The sequence below is a fragment of the Somniosus microcephalus genome, chromosome 7 (assembly GCF_052327205.1).
Source record: "Somniosus microcephalus isolate GS21.2 chromosome 7, FLI_Smic_1.0, whole genome shotgun sequence".
Classification (NCBI taxonomy): Eukaryota; Metazoa; Chordata; class Chondrichthyes; order Squaliformes; family Somniosidae; genus Somniosus; species Somniosus microcephalus.
In genome coordinates this window covers 179,200,198-179,218,823 of record NC_140993.1, presented here as the reverse complement: position 1 = coordinate 179,218,823, position 18,626 = coordinate 179,200,198, and the positions used below count along the sequence as shown (strand labels likewise).

The window sequence follows — 18,626 nt, the reverse complement described above, 5'->3', positions numbered from 1 at the left end:
GCGAGCCCCCCCTCCAAACCCGCGATCTCTCCCTCCCAGCCCACAACCTCTCCCTCCCTCCTCACTGCCGCGCTCCAAACCCGCGATCTCTCCCTCCGTCCTGGCTGCCATGCTGCGAGCCCCCCCTTCAAACCCGCGATCTCTCCCTCCAAACCCGCAAAAATCTCCCTCCCTCCTCACTGCCGCGCTCCAAGCCCCCTCCCAGTACGCGATCTCTCCCTCCCTCCTCAGAGACCCCCCTCCAAGCCCACGATCTCTCCCTCCCTCCTCACTGCCACGCTCCGAGCCCCCCTCCAAGCCTGCGATCTCTCCCTCCAAGCCCGCGATCTCTCCCTCCCCCTCACTGCCACTCTGCGAACCCCCCTCCAAACACACGATCTCTCCCTCCAAACCTGCAATCTCTCCCTCCCTCCTCACCAGTCTCCAAACTCATGATCTCTCCCTCCGTCCTTGCTGCATACCACTGGTTTTCCCACCCAGCCAGCCTGTCAATCTGAGACAGCCAGAGCAAGCGCCAGAGCCCGAGCTGAAGAGAGAGAGAGAGAACAAGGAAAGAGGGAGAGAGATCACGCATGCAGATTGTGGTGACAGATTGAGAAAGGCACAAAGATGAGACAAGGAGAGGACTCACCATGAGCAATACCATGGGACATCTGCGAGTTTAATAATTTTTCTGTGCTACAATCTTGCAGGAAATCAGTAAAGTTTAAAAAAAAAACTTGCATTGTCTTTTCTCATTCCCAAACACTCAGCAAATTCCAAATAAATCAGTTGGAAACATGTGGCTCAGAAAGGGTTAAACCCACTTTATATTCAACATTAACATTTTCTTCACTGTGAAAGTTCCCTGCAAAACACAAGCCGATTAATCAGCTTCCAATTTACTCACCTCTTCTGCAGATAGCTAGACTGCATCCATATTGAATCAAAGCAGCAGACTGCGGGTAATCTTTGCCCCACTGACAAATCACCTTTGATATAGACTCCAATGTTCCGAGATATTTGTGCAAGGTTGTTTGGAGGTCGAAATAATTGTGTGCTCTACAAAGGAAAGTTAAAAACACATTAGATTAATGGAGGGAAAGAAAACTAATGCTGACTTCATACTTTGCAGGTTGAAGCCTGGCCAGAAGCAATCATGCAAATTAAAACTAAATATATTTGATTATGGCACACCTAAAATGAAGGCAATACAGACTTAGAGAGGTTTAAATTGGATCTTAGATTGAAAGAACACCCATTACAAAATATTTTTCCACAGGACATTTTTGATGACTTAATTCTGACTTACAGTAAATGCTTTTTCCAAATTTGTTGACTAAAGATGTCAAAGAAATGGTGTTTCCTTCATAATTAATGTATTAAGATAACATTTCTCCACAACACAGGAACATGTGGTTCTAAGCAGTTGGATTAAGATTTTGTTTGAGTGCAAAATATTTGAATGTACAATTTAAACTTGTTTTTTCCCTTAATAAATATATGGCAGAAGTTGCGCTGCCCAGTGAGCAAAAATCAATGTTCCTATTCACTTGCATACATCTCAAGCTATGGACACTAAGTGGTTGGGTGACTGCTTTGCGGAACACCTCCGTTCAGTCCGTAAGGGTGACCCTGAGCTTTCAGTCGCCTGTCACTTTAATTCTTCGCTCCACTCCCACTCTGACCTCTCTGTCCTTGGCCTCTTACACTGTTCCAACGAAGCTCAATGTAAGCTCGAGGAACAGCTCCACCTCATTCGATTAGGCACTTTACAGCCTTCTGGACTCAACATTGAGTTCAATAATTTCAGACTATAACCTCTGCTCCTATTTATTCAGGCGGCAGCTGTTGATGATTCTGCCATCCCCATGGCAACATTTAACCACTCCCGCCTTCCGCCCTATCACAGACCTTCCCCTTTTGTTCTTTCCTCCCCTTTCCCTGCCTCTGCACCTGCTTAAAACCTGTTACATCTTCAACTTTTTCCAGTTCTGACAAAGGGTCACAGATCTGAAACGTTAACTCTGTTTCTCTCTCCACGGATACTGCCTGGCCTGCTGAGTGTTTCCAGCATTTTGTTTTTGTTGTACATGAAGCACTCTGCCCTCTCTTCCCCCCACACATACGATTTACATTTGTAACATTTAAACGTGATCACCTTTTGATGCTATCTAACTAATCTAGTTGAATTTTTTTTTAAAGAGGTCACTAATAAGGTAGATAAGGGAGTGTCTATGGGGGTTATCTATATGGACTTCCAGAAGACAGTTGATAAGGTTCCACACAAGATATTGTTAGCAAAAACGAGAGCGCAGGGGATTGTTGACTTGGGTTGAAAATTGGTTGGGGGGTAGGAGATAAGAGAGATGGGGATAAAGGACAGGTACTCTGATTGGCAGGATGTGATAAGTTGTGTTCCCCAGGGATATATTCTGAGGCCTCAACTTTTCACCGTATTTATTAATGACTTGGATGAAGGAATAGAGAGTTGTATATCGAAGTTTGCAATGACACTAAGTTATGAGAGACAGTAAGTAGTGCAAAGGGACACAGACAGATTGCGTGATTGTACTCCATTTTCCATAGTTTTGCCCAATGTGGGCAATGTGAGGTTATCCACTTTGGACCCAAGAAAGATAAAATCGGAGTATTTTTTAAAATGGTGCAAAACTATGAACTGTAGGGGAGCAGAGATTTAGGAGTCCAAATACACAAAATTATTAAAAGCCAGCAGACAGATACAAAAAGGCTAATAGAATGTTGGCCTTTATCTCAGGGGGCTGAAATACAAAGGACAGGAAGTTATGCTTCAGTTGTATAAAGCCGTGGGCAGATCCCATCTGGAGCACTGCATTCAGTTTTAGGCACACCACCACAGGAAGGATAACAACAACTTGTATTTATATAGCGCCTTTAACACAGTAAAACGTTCCAAGGCGCTTCACATGAGTATTATAAGACAAAAAAATTTGACACCGAGCCACATAAGGAGAAATTAGGGCAGGTGACCAAAAGCTTGGTCGAAAAGGTAGGTTTTAAGGAGCGTCTTAAAGGAGGAAAGAGGGGTAGTGAAGCGGAGAGGTTTAGGCAGGGAATTCCAAAGCTTAGGGCCCAGGCAACAGAAGACACGGCCACCAATGGTTGAGCGATTATATTCAGGGATGCTCAAGAGGACAGAATTAGAGGAGCGCAGATATCTCGGGGGGGGGGGGGGGGGGGGAAAGGGGGAGGGGGGGCTGGAGGAGATTACAGAGATAGGGAGGGGCGAGGCCATGGAGGGATTTGAACACAAGGATGAGAATTTTGAAATTGAGGCGTTGCTTAACCAGGAACTTAACCAGATATCTTGGCATTGGAGGGGGTGCAGCACAAATTCACCAGAATGATACCAAGGCTTAAAGGTTTCAATTATGAGGACAGGTTGCGTAAACTCGGCTTGTATTCCCTCGAGTATAGAAGATAGAGGGGTGATCTGATCGAGGTGTTTAAAAGATTTTATAGAATAGATACGGAGAAACTATTTCCCTCTGATGAGGGAATCAAGAACAAGGGACATAATCTTAAAATTGGAGCTAGGCAATTCAAGAGTGAAATTAAGAAGCACTTTTTCCACACAAAGGGTGGTAGAAATTTATAACTCTTCCTCCCAAAAGGTTGTGGATGCTAGGACAATTGGAGCTTTCAAAACTGAGATAGATACATTTTTGCTAGGTAAGGGTATCAAGGGAAATGGAGCAAAGGCAGGACAATGGAGTTGAGCTGCAGATTAGCCATGATCTACTTGAATGCTGGAGCAGGCCCGAGGGGCTGAATGGCCTCCTCCTGTTTCTATGTTCCCACCTGAAGGAAGACCTTTACCATCGTACCAACTTCGTGATTTCAACCACTTCCTTGCTCAAAAGTCTTATGGAATTTGTGTCCATTAATTCCTAAGTATTGGGAGTGTATAAAAATGTCACATAAGGGAAAGGTAGAATAGCAAACACCTGCCATAAGGGAAACAAGTTCACAAACAACTTCCAGGGTTGAATTTCAAGTGTAATATCTATTCCTTTTCCTTTAAAATACATATATGAAAATGATGGTAAAGAGAAATTGTTACTTTGCCCATAAATTTACAAGAACTGCAAGTTTTCATAATCAATTAAAATGTCACCAATATCCCTTTTGTCAGTTATTCATAGAAAAAATGTTATTGATATCATTCAAAATGCTTTAAGTACCAAGATTTGAATCTTCAAAAATGTAGCACTTATATATGTTTGTATGTATTCATTTGGAGATATTATAATATTTTTCTATTTATGCATCATATACAGTAGTTGGTTCTTCCAACTAACTTTAAGTAGTTGGGTATTTTTGACAAATCACATTTAGAGGGTTAGATTGGTAATCAAACACAAGAGGTAAATTGCCCACGTGTTCATTTTTTTTTTTTTTTTTATATAAAGACAGCGTTCAATATACGAGTTGATTTTAAAAAGTTTCATTTAAACTCGATATTCACACTCGGTGATATTTGGAGTGTGACTCCTGTTGGTGCAACTGCCACACCAGGGTAGGGGGAAAGATAATGGCCCGGAATTTGCGGTCCTGATGACGGCGAACTGGCAGCGTTCAGTCATTTCACCTTTGAAATTGACCGCAACTTCAGGAATTAGCGCATGCGCAGCCTAATGCGGAAATCCTGAAGTTGCGGCCTGTCATTCACTGCTCCTCCACAGACAGCGCTGTGACCCCCGCCCCCCCCCTCACCCCACAGAGCCAGCAATCAGTGAAATCGCTCAAATCATGGAACTTTGGCTCTTCCGCAGTAATTACCCTGTTAAATACCCCATTAAAAGTTAGACCCTTTTGGATTAGGTGTAACTGGGGTTTTAGCAGCGTATTGACTGCTAAACAAAGGTTATGGCCCTGAAAAGCTAATTTAATTTTGCGCAGTGTCAAATTTTTAAGAAACTTGAAAAAAAATATTATTTTTTTTTAAAGTTTGTTCATCTTTATTTCAGGTTTGCCTTTTTCCCATGCAAGAGCCCCAATCTTTGTTTTGCTCTCTCTAACAGTTTTTAAAGGTTCAAATTTTAGGAGCTTACCCACTTCCTGACGCGGTCTGTGAGAATTCTGCATTTTGATTGGCTGCTTAGACAGCTTGTTGACGTCACAGCAGCTCTTCGCTGGGAATGCCCATTAACTTCCGTTGATTCCAATTACGCATCAGAAAACCCGAAATTCTCGACACAGATCGCAAGATCTTTGTACGAAGCATACCTCTGGGCCAGCGGCGAACACTTTTGCTTCGCTGCTGACTGCAAATTTCAGGCCATAATGGCCACGGTCATTCTCGGTGTAGAACCCTTATTCTGCTGACTAAACTGGAACTCCATAGTTACAGTGAGTAATCTCCAGTTGCTGAACAATTATATCTGTATGACATATGAGAAATGGTATGGCCAATACAAAAGGCCAAGTCTAACGTGGTCCACCTGGCCTTGAAGATCAGATGGCTGCACTTATTGCCCTATTCCTGTCCCTGCCATTTTGCCCAAAGCCTTCACAAGGGTGGCCTCATCCTTGTTTTCAAATCCCTCCATATCTCTAACCTCCTCCAGCCCTACAACCCTCCAAGATCTCTGCACTCCTCAAATTCTGGCTCCTTGCACATCCCCACTTTTCTTTGCTCCCCCATTGGTGGCCATGCCTTCAGCTGCCTAGGCCCCAAGCTCTGGAATTCCATCCCTAAACCTCTTCATCTCTCTGTCTCTCCTCCTTTAGGAAGCTCCTTAAAACCTACCTCTTTGGCCGAGCTGTCCCAATATCACCTTGTGTCTCGATCAGGCCTGTGAAGCGCCCTGGAAATTCACAGGGACCATTACTGTTTAAATACCCTAACTCAGAGAAACTTACATATCCAGTGAAAGTAATTGTGCTTGGTCAGGAGGATATGTGGTAAGAGATTAAAATGTGCGGTTTATTTGTTATAATTGAAAATGTTAGGTAAAGGAATCTGAAGGAAGTTGATGAATATGAAACAAAATCATCATCATCAAAAAGATTATAGGGTTGGATTATAAGTGGAGATGATTGACATGGAGGAAGGAATATGGTGAGAGGGAGAACGGAGCCCTGGGGATACCTTGAGTTTGAGAAAGTTGTAGAATAAGCAATCAACTGCAGCATAGACAAAGCAACTTGAGGTGAAACTAAAAAGCCTTGAGCATAAATTTTGGTGCAAGACGATACGATGGCAATTTGTTTAGAGGTACGTGGTGCGAGACCCTGACAGTGATTTTGGAGACGTTGACAAATCGCTCACCAAAATGGTCAACAGCTGGGCCCTGAGGCTGCACAACGCAGGCAAGATCACACTGAGTGAAACGCCCATCAATTAGGCCATAACTTTCAAGTTGATGAATAAGAGGTAACAACAGTTCCCACAACTTTAGAAAGTACAGATGTGATAATAATAGTGTACTGGCAGGAAGTGCAAGAGGGATCACATTTTCTAGACAAAAGATGAACACAAACATTTCCAAGAAGAAAAGGTGGACTGACTGAGAAAGGCAGAAGAGAATGCATAGGGCAGGGGTAGGTTCACAGAGACATACCAGGACAACAGGAGAAATACCATAAGTCTTACTGGAATCCAACTTTAGCTCTGTTAGAAGAACTTAAGGCAAATGGCCAATTCAACCATCTTAAGTTGGAAGTTGGGGAGGGGCAAGGAGATGAAAATACAAAAACAAGTCTGATGTCACAATCTCTTACAGAAATCTCAAACCAAATCAGGAGCCTTCCCTTTTGAAATGGAAATTAAATCAAATGTAAATCAATTTTTGGTGTTTTAATTTGAAAGGCTACTTTACATGTTGGGACAGTCACAGCCACCCTTAATTCACATCTTGCCCTCGCAATGGACAGTACCTTCCACTTTTCATCAAGTGTCATCCAATACTGCAATTTTTAAATTACATCTGAGCATCAGAATTGGCATCCAAGACCAGAAACAATGTCATCCTTGGTCAACTCATAATCTCCAGTCAGGCAGATACACCACTCGAGCGTCTTTTCTGACCAGCAGACCTGACCGTACAAGTTCCAGGAGGCTATTTTTTGGCTAGCAGTACAGAGAACATGCTAGGTAGAAAATGTCCAACTTTTTTCTAATTAAAAAGTGCATTTATGGCCGATTACTCTCAATTTGCTCCCCTTTAATCAGAATCTGTAACCAGCAATACACATACAAAATTTCTTTATGACAAAGTTAAAACAGTAGCTTGGCCCAAATTAATTATTTCAACTTCAATCACCTTAGGGCAGCGGAAGGCAAAATACAGCTCGTTGGCCATATCCAGCCTGCCAAGTCATTCTATCTGGCCCGCTGGATGGGACAGAAATAGAACGTGAGCCAGGGCTCGAGCTGCACATTAGTCTGAGGGTAGTCATGGCTGCTCATCTCGATGACTCTTTTACCGAAGAGACCAGCGCTGCATCTTTCCTCGCCCCGTACCCAGAGTATGACAGGAGGGGGGTTCTCATCACCATCTTGGACACAGGAGTGGATCCTGGAGCTCAAGGACTCCAAGTAATGGTATGCAATTATACTTCAGGCCTTGTGAAGCCTTGGGCTCCTGTACTCAGCACACTAAAAAGAGAACACCTCTCGCGTCGGAAGCCTCGCAGACTCGAGCTGCTCTGTCAAGCAGCCACGTAGACTTTCAGTACAACATATAATCGATCAATCATTTCATTAATTTAGTAACAGAAGATTTTACTATTATTTTACATTTTGTGTATTTAAGATAGTATTTGACTCCTATCTGCATTTATGTTTATAAATTATTGGGAGGGTAGAAGTGGGAGTGATTATCAACATTATGAGTTGGTCTGTTTCAAATTTACCAATTTAAGACTTTGCTCTCACCAATGACTGTTAATGGGGTTATTAATTCTTGCACAATTATTCACCGTTTAAATATTATCCCACTTAATTAGCATAGTGAACGCATAACTCAATGGACCTGGATATATTGAATATTGCATTCACAGTTTTTAATTTAAGTCCTTTTTCCCCCCATACCATGAACAATTTAAGTTTGTCATGACTGGAAGAGGGTTGTAGAGATTTTTGTCATTGACTAGTCCCAGTAATAAATAGCACTCAGGAAAGAAACATGTATTAAATAATGGTGCATTACACCCATTCTCAAGTGAAAGTCCACAAACTCTATAGGCATCCTGGCTTTTCTCAAGAGTGATAGCACGTTGACAATGAGCAAGCCCAATTTGATGGCTGATCTGGGGCGCAATTTGCAATAGAAATCATTTTCCAAGTCAGCTAATTATTTCTTAGCAAGGTTTCAAAAGCATCAAAGTAGCACTTTCATGGGACATTTTTAAGGATTGTATAAATGATTTTATCCTTGATTGTGCCATATACCTGGTTTATAATTGCCAGTGGAAGCAGAATTGATCTCTCATTTTCCACTATAAGAATGAATTTAGACCATTTGGAATAAACAGACCGTGCACTTTCAATGCGACTCGTAAACCTGTATCATGTTCGTTAACATGTTAATAAGTGGTTATTTTTATTAAGTGTGGAAACAAAATGAAGGGTTCTTTATACAATAAATGCCACAAAAATTTTAATGGTAGCTGTTGTTAACACATTTCATTTTGTGTGTGCAGCAATGTTCTCTCATTTTTTTTGTGCCTTTAAATTTGCTGCACGGTATCTCTTCCAGTGGCAGGAGCTGGTGAGCAGCCCGAGCGGGGCCACACACCTTAGGGGAACATTGGTGTGCAGCCCTCAACAGCTCACCAAAACTTGTTAAGTGGTCTTCCAGCCCAAAAAGTGCCCACCCCTGCCTTAGGGGCTAAGCAGGAAAATGAATCAGTCTGTCAACAAACAAAAATAAGAAAGCTGTAGCCCAAGCAGAGGCATGGTAGTTATGAAATTATATTAAAAAATGAATCTTTATACAATAGCATCAAACAAGATGAATACACGGTGACAAGCAGGTGCAGAGATAAGTTCAAGGGATTGATGGTTCGAACAGTCAGATTTGGCTGAGTGGGCGGATAGTTGCTGAGTTTAAACCATTATTCACTTGGCCACTGTAAAACTGCAGCCAAGGGGATACCCCACAGAGACTGCCTAGTCACTAGCTGAAATGGTCAGATGCGGACCAAAGAACTAATGCTTCTTTGCTGCGTGCACAACAATGTCATCTTCAAATGCAATGTTGGTCGACCTAAGTAATTCTGTGGCCCGGGAGCAGGGCGGGAAAAGAGGGGGTCGTGGCTTTCCTAACCTCGACCTCCACCCCACACTCCACCACCGGTGACAAACTGACTATGGGCGAGGGAGAAAGGAGAACCTGAATGTTCAACAACTCCAACACAATAAAATAGGTTCACCTCAGTAATTACAATTGGTGGTAGCTCAATTTTCAACTGAACAGGGGTAAGTAGTAGATTTCTTTTGCTTGATATTAAACTGACTCTCTAGAACTGCCAGAATACAAGTAAAAGGAAAAAGTCCAAGATAAGGATCCACCATGGGCTGAATGGTGAGTATTTGTGAAAAAGACACCTCTTCACAAAAAGTGCTGACCTCCCAATTATCTCTCCTACACTCCCATGGTCAAGATGGAACTTTAAAATACCGTGACAAGCTTCTAGTACCCAGTCTTTAGGACATTCACAATCTTTGCATCTCCAATCAGGAATCCAGCAACCTAGTGCAGGGTTTGTTTTAAAACTTGACATTTTCTTTTCTAAATAGAAGGTTTAAGGGGAAGCTAGATAAGTACATGAGGGAGAATAGAATTGAAGGATACACTGATAAGAGTGAGATGAAGTAGGGTGGGAGGAGGCTTGTGTGCAGCATAAACCAGTTGGGCGAACAACATGTTTCTGTGCTGTATATTTGTTGTATATATTCTATGTAACGGTTTACAGAAACATGAGAGTATATGGCCACTAAGATTTTGTCCAAAGGTGTTATTTATGTTTTGTATTATTAAAACTTAACATTTTAATCCTTTGTGCATTTTATTTCAGACTTTGAAAAAACTGTTACTGATCTTTAGTGGCACAAAGAAAATCCCTTAAATTTTGCAAACCAGTAAACAGCATTACTTAGAAGCTTCTATTAAGTTAAATACTGATCCTACTTAAGAGCACCATCATCTTGCCTACATGTAAACAAAAATATTCAGTTCCATGCTCTGTTTATCTTAATATGGAACTGTCCAAATATCTGAAATTTCTGACTCTGATTAATTTCTCACTTCAGTTATTAATTCTATCATGAACATTTGATAAAGCATTAGATACAAGCTATTAGCCACTAAGAGAACAACAGCTATCAAATCCTAAATATACAAGTTTAGTACAGGTTGAGCATCCAAATTCCGGAGTTCCGGAATCCGGAACGATTGGTGGCAGGGTCGTCCGGAATCCGTAAAATGTTCCGGAATCCAGGCACCCTGTCAAACTGCAACCTGGGCCCAGGCATTTCTGGACTCGGAATGTGTTTCTGATGTCCGAAGTCCGGAAACACCCGAGCCCAGGCTGCGATATTTCCGGACTTCGGACATCAGAAACACGTTCCGAAGTCCGGAAAAGCACGAAAACCAGCTCGGCCTCAGGACGCTCAACCTGTACTGCAAAATGTCTGCAAAAAGAATAACATTTCAAAAAAATGATTTGACTCATTAATGTGCTGTGCCTTTAGATAAAATTGAATGTTCGGTAGGACAAGCCACCAGTACATTTTATTTTTTATTTATTTTTTCTTTTCTCAATCCTTCATTTTTTCGGTTTACGCCATTTCTATTTCCTTAATGTTATTTGACAACTGGCTGCAGAGCACCCTCTATTGGCCAGCAATACCTTCACACAAGTACAATCAATTTTAAAACCAAATTTCCAAAATAACTTCCAGCCAAATCTTAACTTTTTGAAACTCGACATTTCTTAGAAAATCCATTGTATTTTCCAAGCCCACATCGATTTCCTCCAGACCATAAATTACTGAATCATCAAACTTTACATAACAGGCCATCCATTAAAACAATTCTTCCTTTCAAAACAAGATTCAAATCGGCTGAAGTTTAAGATGCTTCTCAGCAATACTACAGACTTCATGCAATAGTTCTGAATTAAATCTTCAATCATGAGCAAGTTCTAAATGCAACTTTCTACCAGCTGTGTTTTCCCCCAAACTGGGTCCAGTTCTGAGCAGCTGCCGGCCAGCTTCATTTCTGTTGTAATCAATGTTACAATTAAAGCTTCCCCCCCCAACTTTATTCACATCCACTGTGAAAGGCCATTTCTATAAGCAGGCCCATGTCTCCAATGAAGCAAAATGTAATCCTATGCTTGAAGTGACTTGAATGGCATGCCTCGGGGTTATCAGTCTACCCTCAAACCGCTAGTGTGTACACCAGGAAGAGTACGAGACCCCACCTGTAAAAAGATAAATACCACACAGACAACCATAATTTTCAGGGAACATTACAAATTGTACTTATTGTAATTTTTTTTTAAAAATCAGATGAAGAGCAATACAGTGCTTAACCTTCAGCAATAATTTAAACTGTTTCCCAAAACCAAAAGAAGATTAGTATTTGAATATTAAGAGCTCTTAAGCGGAGTTTCTTTACTAGCAAGCTTCATCCTTCACTGAGTTTTACAGCGATAGTGATATAGAAGTACACTCGAAACCAGTGAACTAAACACAAGGCATAAAGTTCCAGTAAATTTACCTGGTCCAAGCTGCTTTTTATAGAACACAGTAGGAAAATGTCTTTAAAATCTTCTCAACAGCCTGGGGAGTTGCTGATCATGTGAGGCTCGAGACAAAGCCAATTGGAAATCTTATTTCTGGTTGGCCAACCTGAGTTTTATGCATCTGCAGTCATCATATGCCATCAAATGTCAGAGACTGGAGAATTTCTCTGCCATTAAGTTGCAATACCGCTAGAAAGAATTGTGCTCTACCTACAAACTCTCAAAACAGGAAAGACAAAGGAAATCTTATAAGCAACAGCCATGGCTACAATTTTAAAATTCCCAGTGACCTAGCCTAGCTAAAATTTATATTAAAGATACATATCTAGTTACCTGGTAGTTATTTTATAACATGAAGCAAGACAGTGTCAGTCTGTCAGAATCGCAATAAATCTGAAATGAGGCAATGAAACATTAAACAATCATGCATTCAGCTCACTGCTTTCAAAATAGTATTGAAAGTGGGCATAATTGCAGAACATAAAATGGTTTCAACTAGCACGGTTCCCCCAGCACCCCCCACCCCTCGCATAACTATTACAATAATTTTGCAATCACCAGAGAAACTGCGACCAATGTAATGTTATACCAGTAAAATCTTTCTTCCTTTAAATGTATTAGGTTGGATTAAATCTAAAAACGCCCAAAGGCACATTAACTTTCTATAGCTTAGGAAGATAACTGATCAAAATTTCACATTTGGGTAAATGACTACATTAAATTAAATCCACTATCAAATCTATCTACCAATGTTGAATCCATTTTGCTATGGCTGCATCTTATGTAAACTATACAAAGGATATCTGGTTAGTTCAACTTTCTTTTGCATTAAAGAAGTCTGTATCTTCAACAAAAGCTTTTGGCCTCTTAGCTCAGCGATCTAGAAGACTTACTTGCCCGTCCCGCACCATCTTGTTAACTAAATAACTCCTGAATAAGCCCAATATTTTTGCCTGCACCATCTTAACCCGAAGACCATTCCAAGTTTTGATCATTCTTCGCATGAAAGAATTCTTCCCGACATCAGTCTTAAACTTTCCTTTCACTAGTATTAACCAATGTCCCTTTACTCTTGATGCCAGCAGTAAGATTTCTAATTGGCTTTGTCTCAAGCCTCACAATCATCAATTCCCTAGTGAAGTGTGTTGTTTTGGGGTAAATTTTACAATGCAACAGTCTAGCATTAGGATTCACGTGAAAGTTCGAACTCCTGATTAAATCCAACATCCCAAAGATAAAGATTTAATGTCTGCGGTGCTGTATAAAGCCAGGTACGCAACCACCCCCACCTCCCAACTCCAGACTGTTGCATTGTAAAATCTACTCCCATTACTTTCAATGGGTTTGGTCTGCACATTTGTTACACTTTTTCTTCAGACTTTGGACATCAGGCAAATGTTAGGACTAGAATTTTTGATCAAGTAAGTTGCACACTCATTTAAACACAAGAAACTATGTTTCTTTTTCAGGTTGAGATACTGTGAATCCAAATAGGTTACTTTTAAAAACCAAACTGAGTTAGTCTCACTCCAATTTAACAGACTCAATTGCAGCTACCTGCACTTTGACCCGCAGCTGCTGACACCTACAGAGCATCCAGATGAAGGCAAATATATCACATTTTGTTTGACTGGCAATCAGGAAAACTAGTTTTTCCACTCTGTCTTGGTGTGTGCCACAGGTCTAACTGTGGCCACTAAATACACTGCAGCATTAGCAGCACAATCTTCAAGGATTCAGTAGGTCGTTGTGCACTGACCAATTTTACAAGATAATGCCCTGCTCTCACAACTTAAAGTAATTTTTCATACCATTTACAACCTCAATAAGATCACTTCACAGACAACTCCTTTCAAGGTGGAAAATACAAATTTCTCCAGCATCTTCTCATAACTTATAGACACTAGGTATGAGCTTTACTTTGCTTAAATGCTTCAATGTCTCCCTTGTATCTGAGTGATCAAAACTAGATGCAAACTCAAGGTGCAGTCTGACCAGAACATTGCATGGTTTGAGCATAGCCTTATTTGATGTGTATTCTGTTCCGGCTATATTGAGTAAAATTCTATTGCTTTGTTGATTGCATAGTCACTGGGTCAAAATCCTGGCACTCCCTCCGTAACAGCATTATGGGAATACCTTCACCACACAGACTGCAGCGGTTCAAGAAAGCGGCTAACCACCACCTTCTCAAGGGCAATAAAGGCTGACCTTGCCAGCGATGTCCACATCCCATAAACGAATGTAAAAAAATGTTTTAAAGCTCTCTCTCAGCTTCATTTCGAGTATGGCCAAAACCTGGAATGCACTTGGCTGTCCAGTTCAGAGAGACCAGTGGTAAGAGTGCAGAGTAAATTTAGGAAAGCAGCTCCCTTGGGCCACTCAAGAATCTTGCACGGTCCTTTTAAAATGAGTGTCAGTGCTGTGTTTGCACAGCTGCCTCCTGCAGCGCAGTTCACATCAGCCAAAGACATGCATGATGCAAACCTTCCAATCTCACTAAATTCCAGTCATTGGGAAGACACCATTTTTTTCCTTTAACTGGATCTTCCTGGCAGTCGGATTTAGCAAAGTCAGCAAATTTAAATCAATTGTGTGTAAACTCTTTGAACCCATATAATTCAAGATAAAATTAGTGAGTATTTACAAATTAATTGTCAAATTTAAGAGATTCTTTTTGAAGAAGTTGCAGCATATGTAGATTTTCATAAGGCATTCAATAAGGTGTCTCACAAAAGGCTTGGTGGAAAAATGTAGTTGAGTCGTAGAAAAGGAAATATAGCAGCATAGAAAGTTTGTTGAGGTGAGAAACAATAAGTTAGGGTAAATGGGGGTTGCTTGTGTTACACCTGATTAGGACTATTTGCTCATGGGGAGGGCATATGTCAACGCTGGTTGATGGGAACAGGCCACTCGGCCCAATGTTGTAACTTCTATATATTTCTAGGTATTAAGGCAGTGTGGTGCCACATGGTAGTAAACACAAGATTGACCCCTACACTGGGCTAAATTCCTATCGAGACACTTTAATGTGAGAAGGCACAGAGAAAAGACTTGCATTTATTAGCTTTCATGACCACCGGACATTTCAAAAGCATTTTCCAGCCAATGAAGTACTTTTTGAAGTGAAGTCACTGTTGTAATATGGGAAACATGGCAGCCAAATTGTGCACAGCAATGTGATAATGACCAGATAATCTGTTTTTGTTATATTGATTTGAGGGATAAATATTGGCCAGGAGCAGAAGAGGTATTGCCAACTCTCACGAATCCATCGCGAGAGACGCGATTTAAGTGAAATAAAGCATCACTCACAATGGAACTCCTAAATCTCGGGATTTATTTTGGATTCACCTGATGACGCCAATTCATGCATGCGTGAAAAATACGTCAAAAGGTCGGAGTTGTGAATTGTCGCTGGCTGAATTCTATTTTTTGTTAGTTCTTTACTGATGAAAGGCATTCGGAAAGATCGGAATGAATCCAATTTATTTTAAACAGTTCTCAACAGCCAAAAGTCTGGGAGTATATTATACACAGGTACTACATTTATTGAAGATTCGTGGTGCAAAATGTGAGGATGATGTGATGCATAGAGGTGTATTAAACTCAAAGATTTATGGTAATATTCAGTGTGTCATACACTAGAAAAATAAATCCAAGAATCCTTTGTATTATCTCCAGTAGGAAACCTCAATGAGGTGGGTCAAGCTCTGAGCTCAGTCTGCTGACTTCAATCACTGCAGCTAACGTTCTGGGCCTGTTAGAGAGCTAGGCCACGGCATTAGCATTTTTACTTCAAAGTTAGATAGGATGTTTGCTCAAAATTTGGTGCTTTCAAGGGAACTAGGAGTGACAGGATAGAGGGAGCTTTGAATCCAGTGTCTCCAAGGTCCGTCATAGCTTAGAACACTGCACAGCTTTATTTGCTATTTTACATCTTGCTGTATCCTTTACATAAAGTCCACAGGAGGAGAGATAAGAGTGCTCAGGACTATATCAAAACAGTAAATCCAAGAAATGGCATTAGGACCAGGCACACTCAGGTCGAGAGAGCAGGTTGCCTATATTTGCAATATGTATTGCTTTCAAACACACACGTCCCAAAAGAATCCAATTGGATACTGGATTCTGTCCAAGTCTGACTACTACCCCTGTACTGAGATTTTATTAACTCTTCATTTTCAAAGTATTTTTGCAAATACCAAGATCAACAGGTAAGGATAATGAGAAGCAAACTGAAAGAGAGCAGATAGGCCTTTTGAGCTGTTCAGTTACTGAACTGTCATATTGACAATTGGATTCAAATGAATACTGCAGGTGCATCAGCAATGCAAAGAAAGACTTGAAATAATTTGCATCAATATAGCATCTTTCATGACCTCAGGATGTCCCAAAATGCTTTACAGCCAATGAAGTACTTTTTGAAGTGTAGTCACTGTTGCAATGTAGGAAACATGGCAGCCAATTTGCACACGGCAAGCTCCTGCAAACAGCAATGTGATAATGACCAGATAATCTGTTTTTAGTGATGTTGATGGAGGGATAAATATTGACCAGGACACCATGGATAATTCCTCTGCTCTTCTTCAAAATTGTGCTGCTGGATCTTTTACGTCCACCTGGGAGAGCAGACAGGCCCTCGATTTAATGTCTCATCCGAAAAACGGTCAGACTTGCAAGGCAGATTAGCGAGGTAAACAAATAGGAGTCGTAGCTAAGTCGGCAACTAAATAGCCAGGAGACCAGAGGGTGCACGAATTGGAGTCACGGTGTAATCATATCTGATGGAAAAACAGATCATAACGTGGGGGAAGAGGAAAAGGGAACAACTACTTACATTTATATGGCACCTTTAACATAGTAAAACATCCCAAGGTACTTCACAGGAGCGTGATCAGACAAAATGTGACACCGAACCACATAAGGAGAAATCAGGACAGGTGCTCAGAAGCTTGGTCAAAAAGGTAGGTTTTAAGGAGCGTCTTAAAAGGAGGAAAGAGCGGTCGAGAGGTTTAGGGAGGGAGTTCCAGAGCTTAGGGCCTCGGCAGCTGAAGGCACAGTGGAATCGGGAATACGCAAGGGGCCAGAATTGGAGAAACATAGAAGATAGGAGCAGGAGTAGGCCATTCGGCCCTTCGAGCCTGCTCCGCCATTCAACGAGATCATGGCTGATCATCCAAACCCTAGCACCCGGTCCCTACACCAACAGCCATCCCACCCAAGCCCTATCCCTGTAACCCTGTAACCCCAAGTATTTAATCCCCCCTAACACTAAGGGCCAATTTTTTTATCATGGCCAATCAACCTAACCCGCACATCTTTGAAGTGCAGAGATCTCGGAGGGTTGTAGGGCTGGAGGAGGTTATGTTCTGGAAAGAGTAACGGTCAAAAGCAGAGCGAGGCCGGCCTGTGAGTGATACGACAGCAGGGTCACCAATCCATCTAATCCTGCACTTATTTCTTATGTTCTTATATCAGTAATCGGTTAGTGACGGCCAAATGGTCTTCCTGTCTGGGAGCATGAGGGGTCAGGTCAGGAAAAAACTCTTCGTAATTTTTATACCAAATCTCTTGATTTTTTAGGAGTTTGGCTCGTGATTTATTTGTGTGGGGGGTTGGCATGTCTGCAGAAGCCAGGTATGGAGGTAGTCATCAGGATATTGATGGCAAACAGTAGCATTCACAGCAGGCATAGCATCTCCTCCTGGTGCTCCTAATTTTGATGGAGCAAAATCCTGCAGCCAAAAATATTTTATCATTTTTTTTAAACCGCCATTTCTGACCATCTTATTTACATATCATTGACAATAAAAATAAGCAACAGTAATTTAATTCAGTCGTTCACACAATGCTTACAACTGGCTCCACCCACAAAAATCTCTCACCCTCCAATCGTACTCTAACAGTTCACAAATTGAGCATTGATGGAAAAGTAAAGCCGCTTTTCAGCAAGATTAAACTTGGATGTATAAATCAGGCGTGAAGGCCTAATCTGAATCCGAAGCGGAGCAGGACTGTCTTCACTGGTGTCAAGTCAGGCAGCCTTTCGAGCATAACTGGACAATCGGCGTGAAGTGAAACTGCGTTGCACCAACTCACGCATCTGAAAAAGTTCTCTCTCTCTCTTTGCTCATTCACTTCTGTGCCTGTTTCACCCCTCACTCTCACTCCTATATTCCCTTCTTGTTCTCGCTCGACATCCATTTCCTTACTCCCCTCTCCTTTTCAGATTCACTCTGTACTCCTCTGGTTCGCTTGCTCTTTTTCCTGGCTCTCCGTCTCTCTATTTTGGTTCGCTGTCTCTCGCTTTCCTCCTCCCACTCTTTCAGGCTCCCCATCTTTCTGGTCCATATGCTCTTGTTTTTGCCCTCTTCAGTCCTCCCCCTGGTTTCTTACCTCTCTCTGTGCCAAAGACCGCAGGCCAGGAGCTCAGTCCGGGATAAAGTTCAAAATGAGGCGGCAAGCAGCGCACGCGGAAGCTGTGCCGCGAGAGGGGGCGGGGCCCCGTGATTGACTGGAGCCTCAGCCAATAGAAAAGGGGCGTGGAGCCCGGTCCCGCCCCCCGTGGCAGACTTCTGAAAGGGAGGGCTGAGGGTCGGTGCAGGTGAAGAGGGTGATTGGCAGCTCGAGGCTTCTATTCTTCTTTATTGAAGAGCTAGGACCACACTGGGTATCATCATAACAAATAAATATTATCCAACTAAAGGGCCCCTTTTTATTTTAAAGAGGCACAAGCACTAAACACCCAAAACATACAAAAAGAAAATGGTCAAATTGAATCATAATATTATTTTCTATACCGACCAAGCACTCCAGTCCCTGCGGTGCCCACTGGTCGGGGA

The 18,626-nt window shown here is 41.8% G+C and overlaps 1 long non-coding RNA gene across 1 annotated transcript; it reads right to left on the bottom strand.

Moving 5' to 3' along the window:
• Positions 1–642: 642 nt before the first annotated feature.
• LOC147115032 (uncharacterized) lies at positions 643–18,274 on the bottom strand. Its single transcript, XR_015078924.1, has 2 exons — positions 18,181–18,274; positions 643–1,041 (listed from the first exon to the last, which is right to left on the bottom strand). It is a non-coding gene; the product is annotated as an uncharacterized LOC147115032 (long non-coding RNA).
• Between the last annotated feature and the right edge of the window lie 352 nt (positions 18,275–18,626).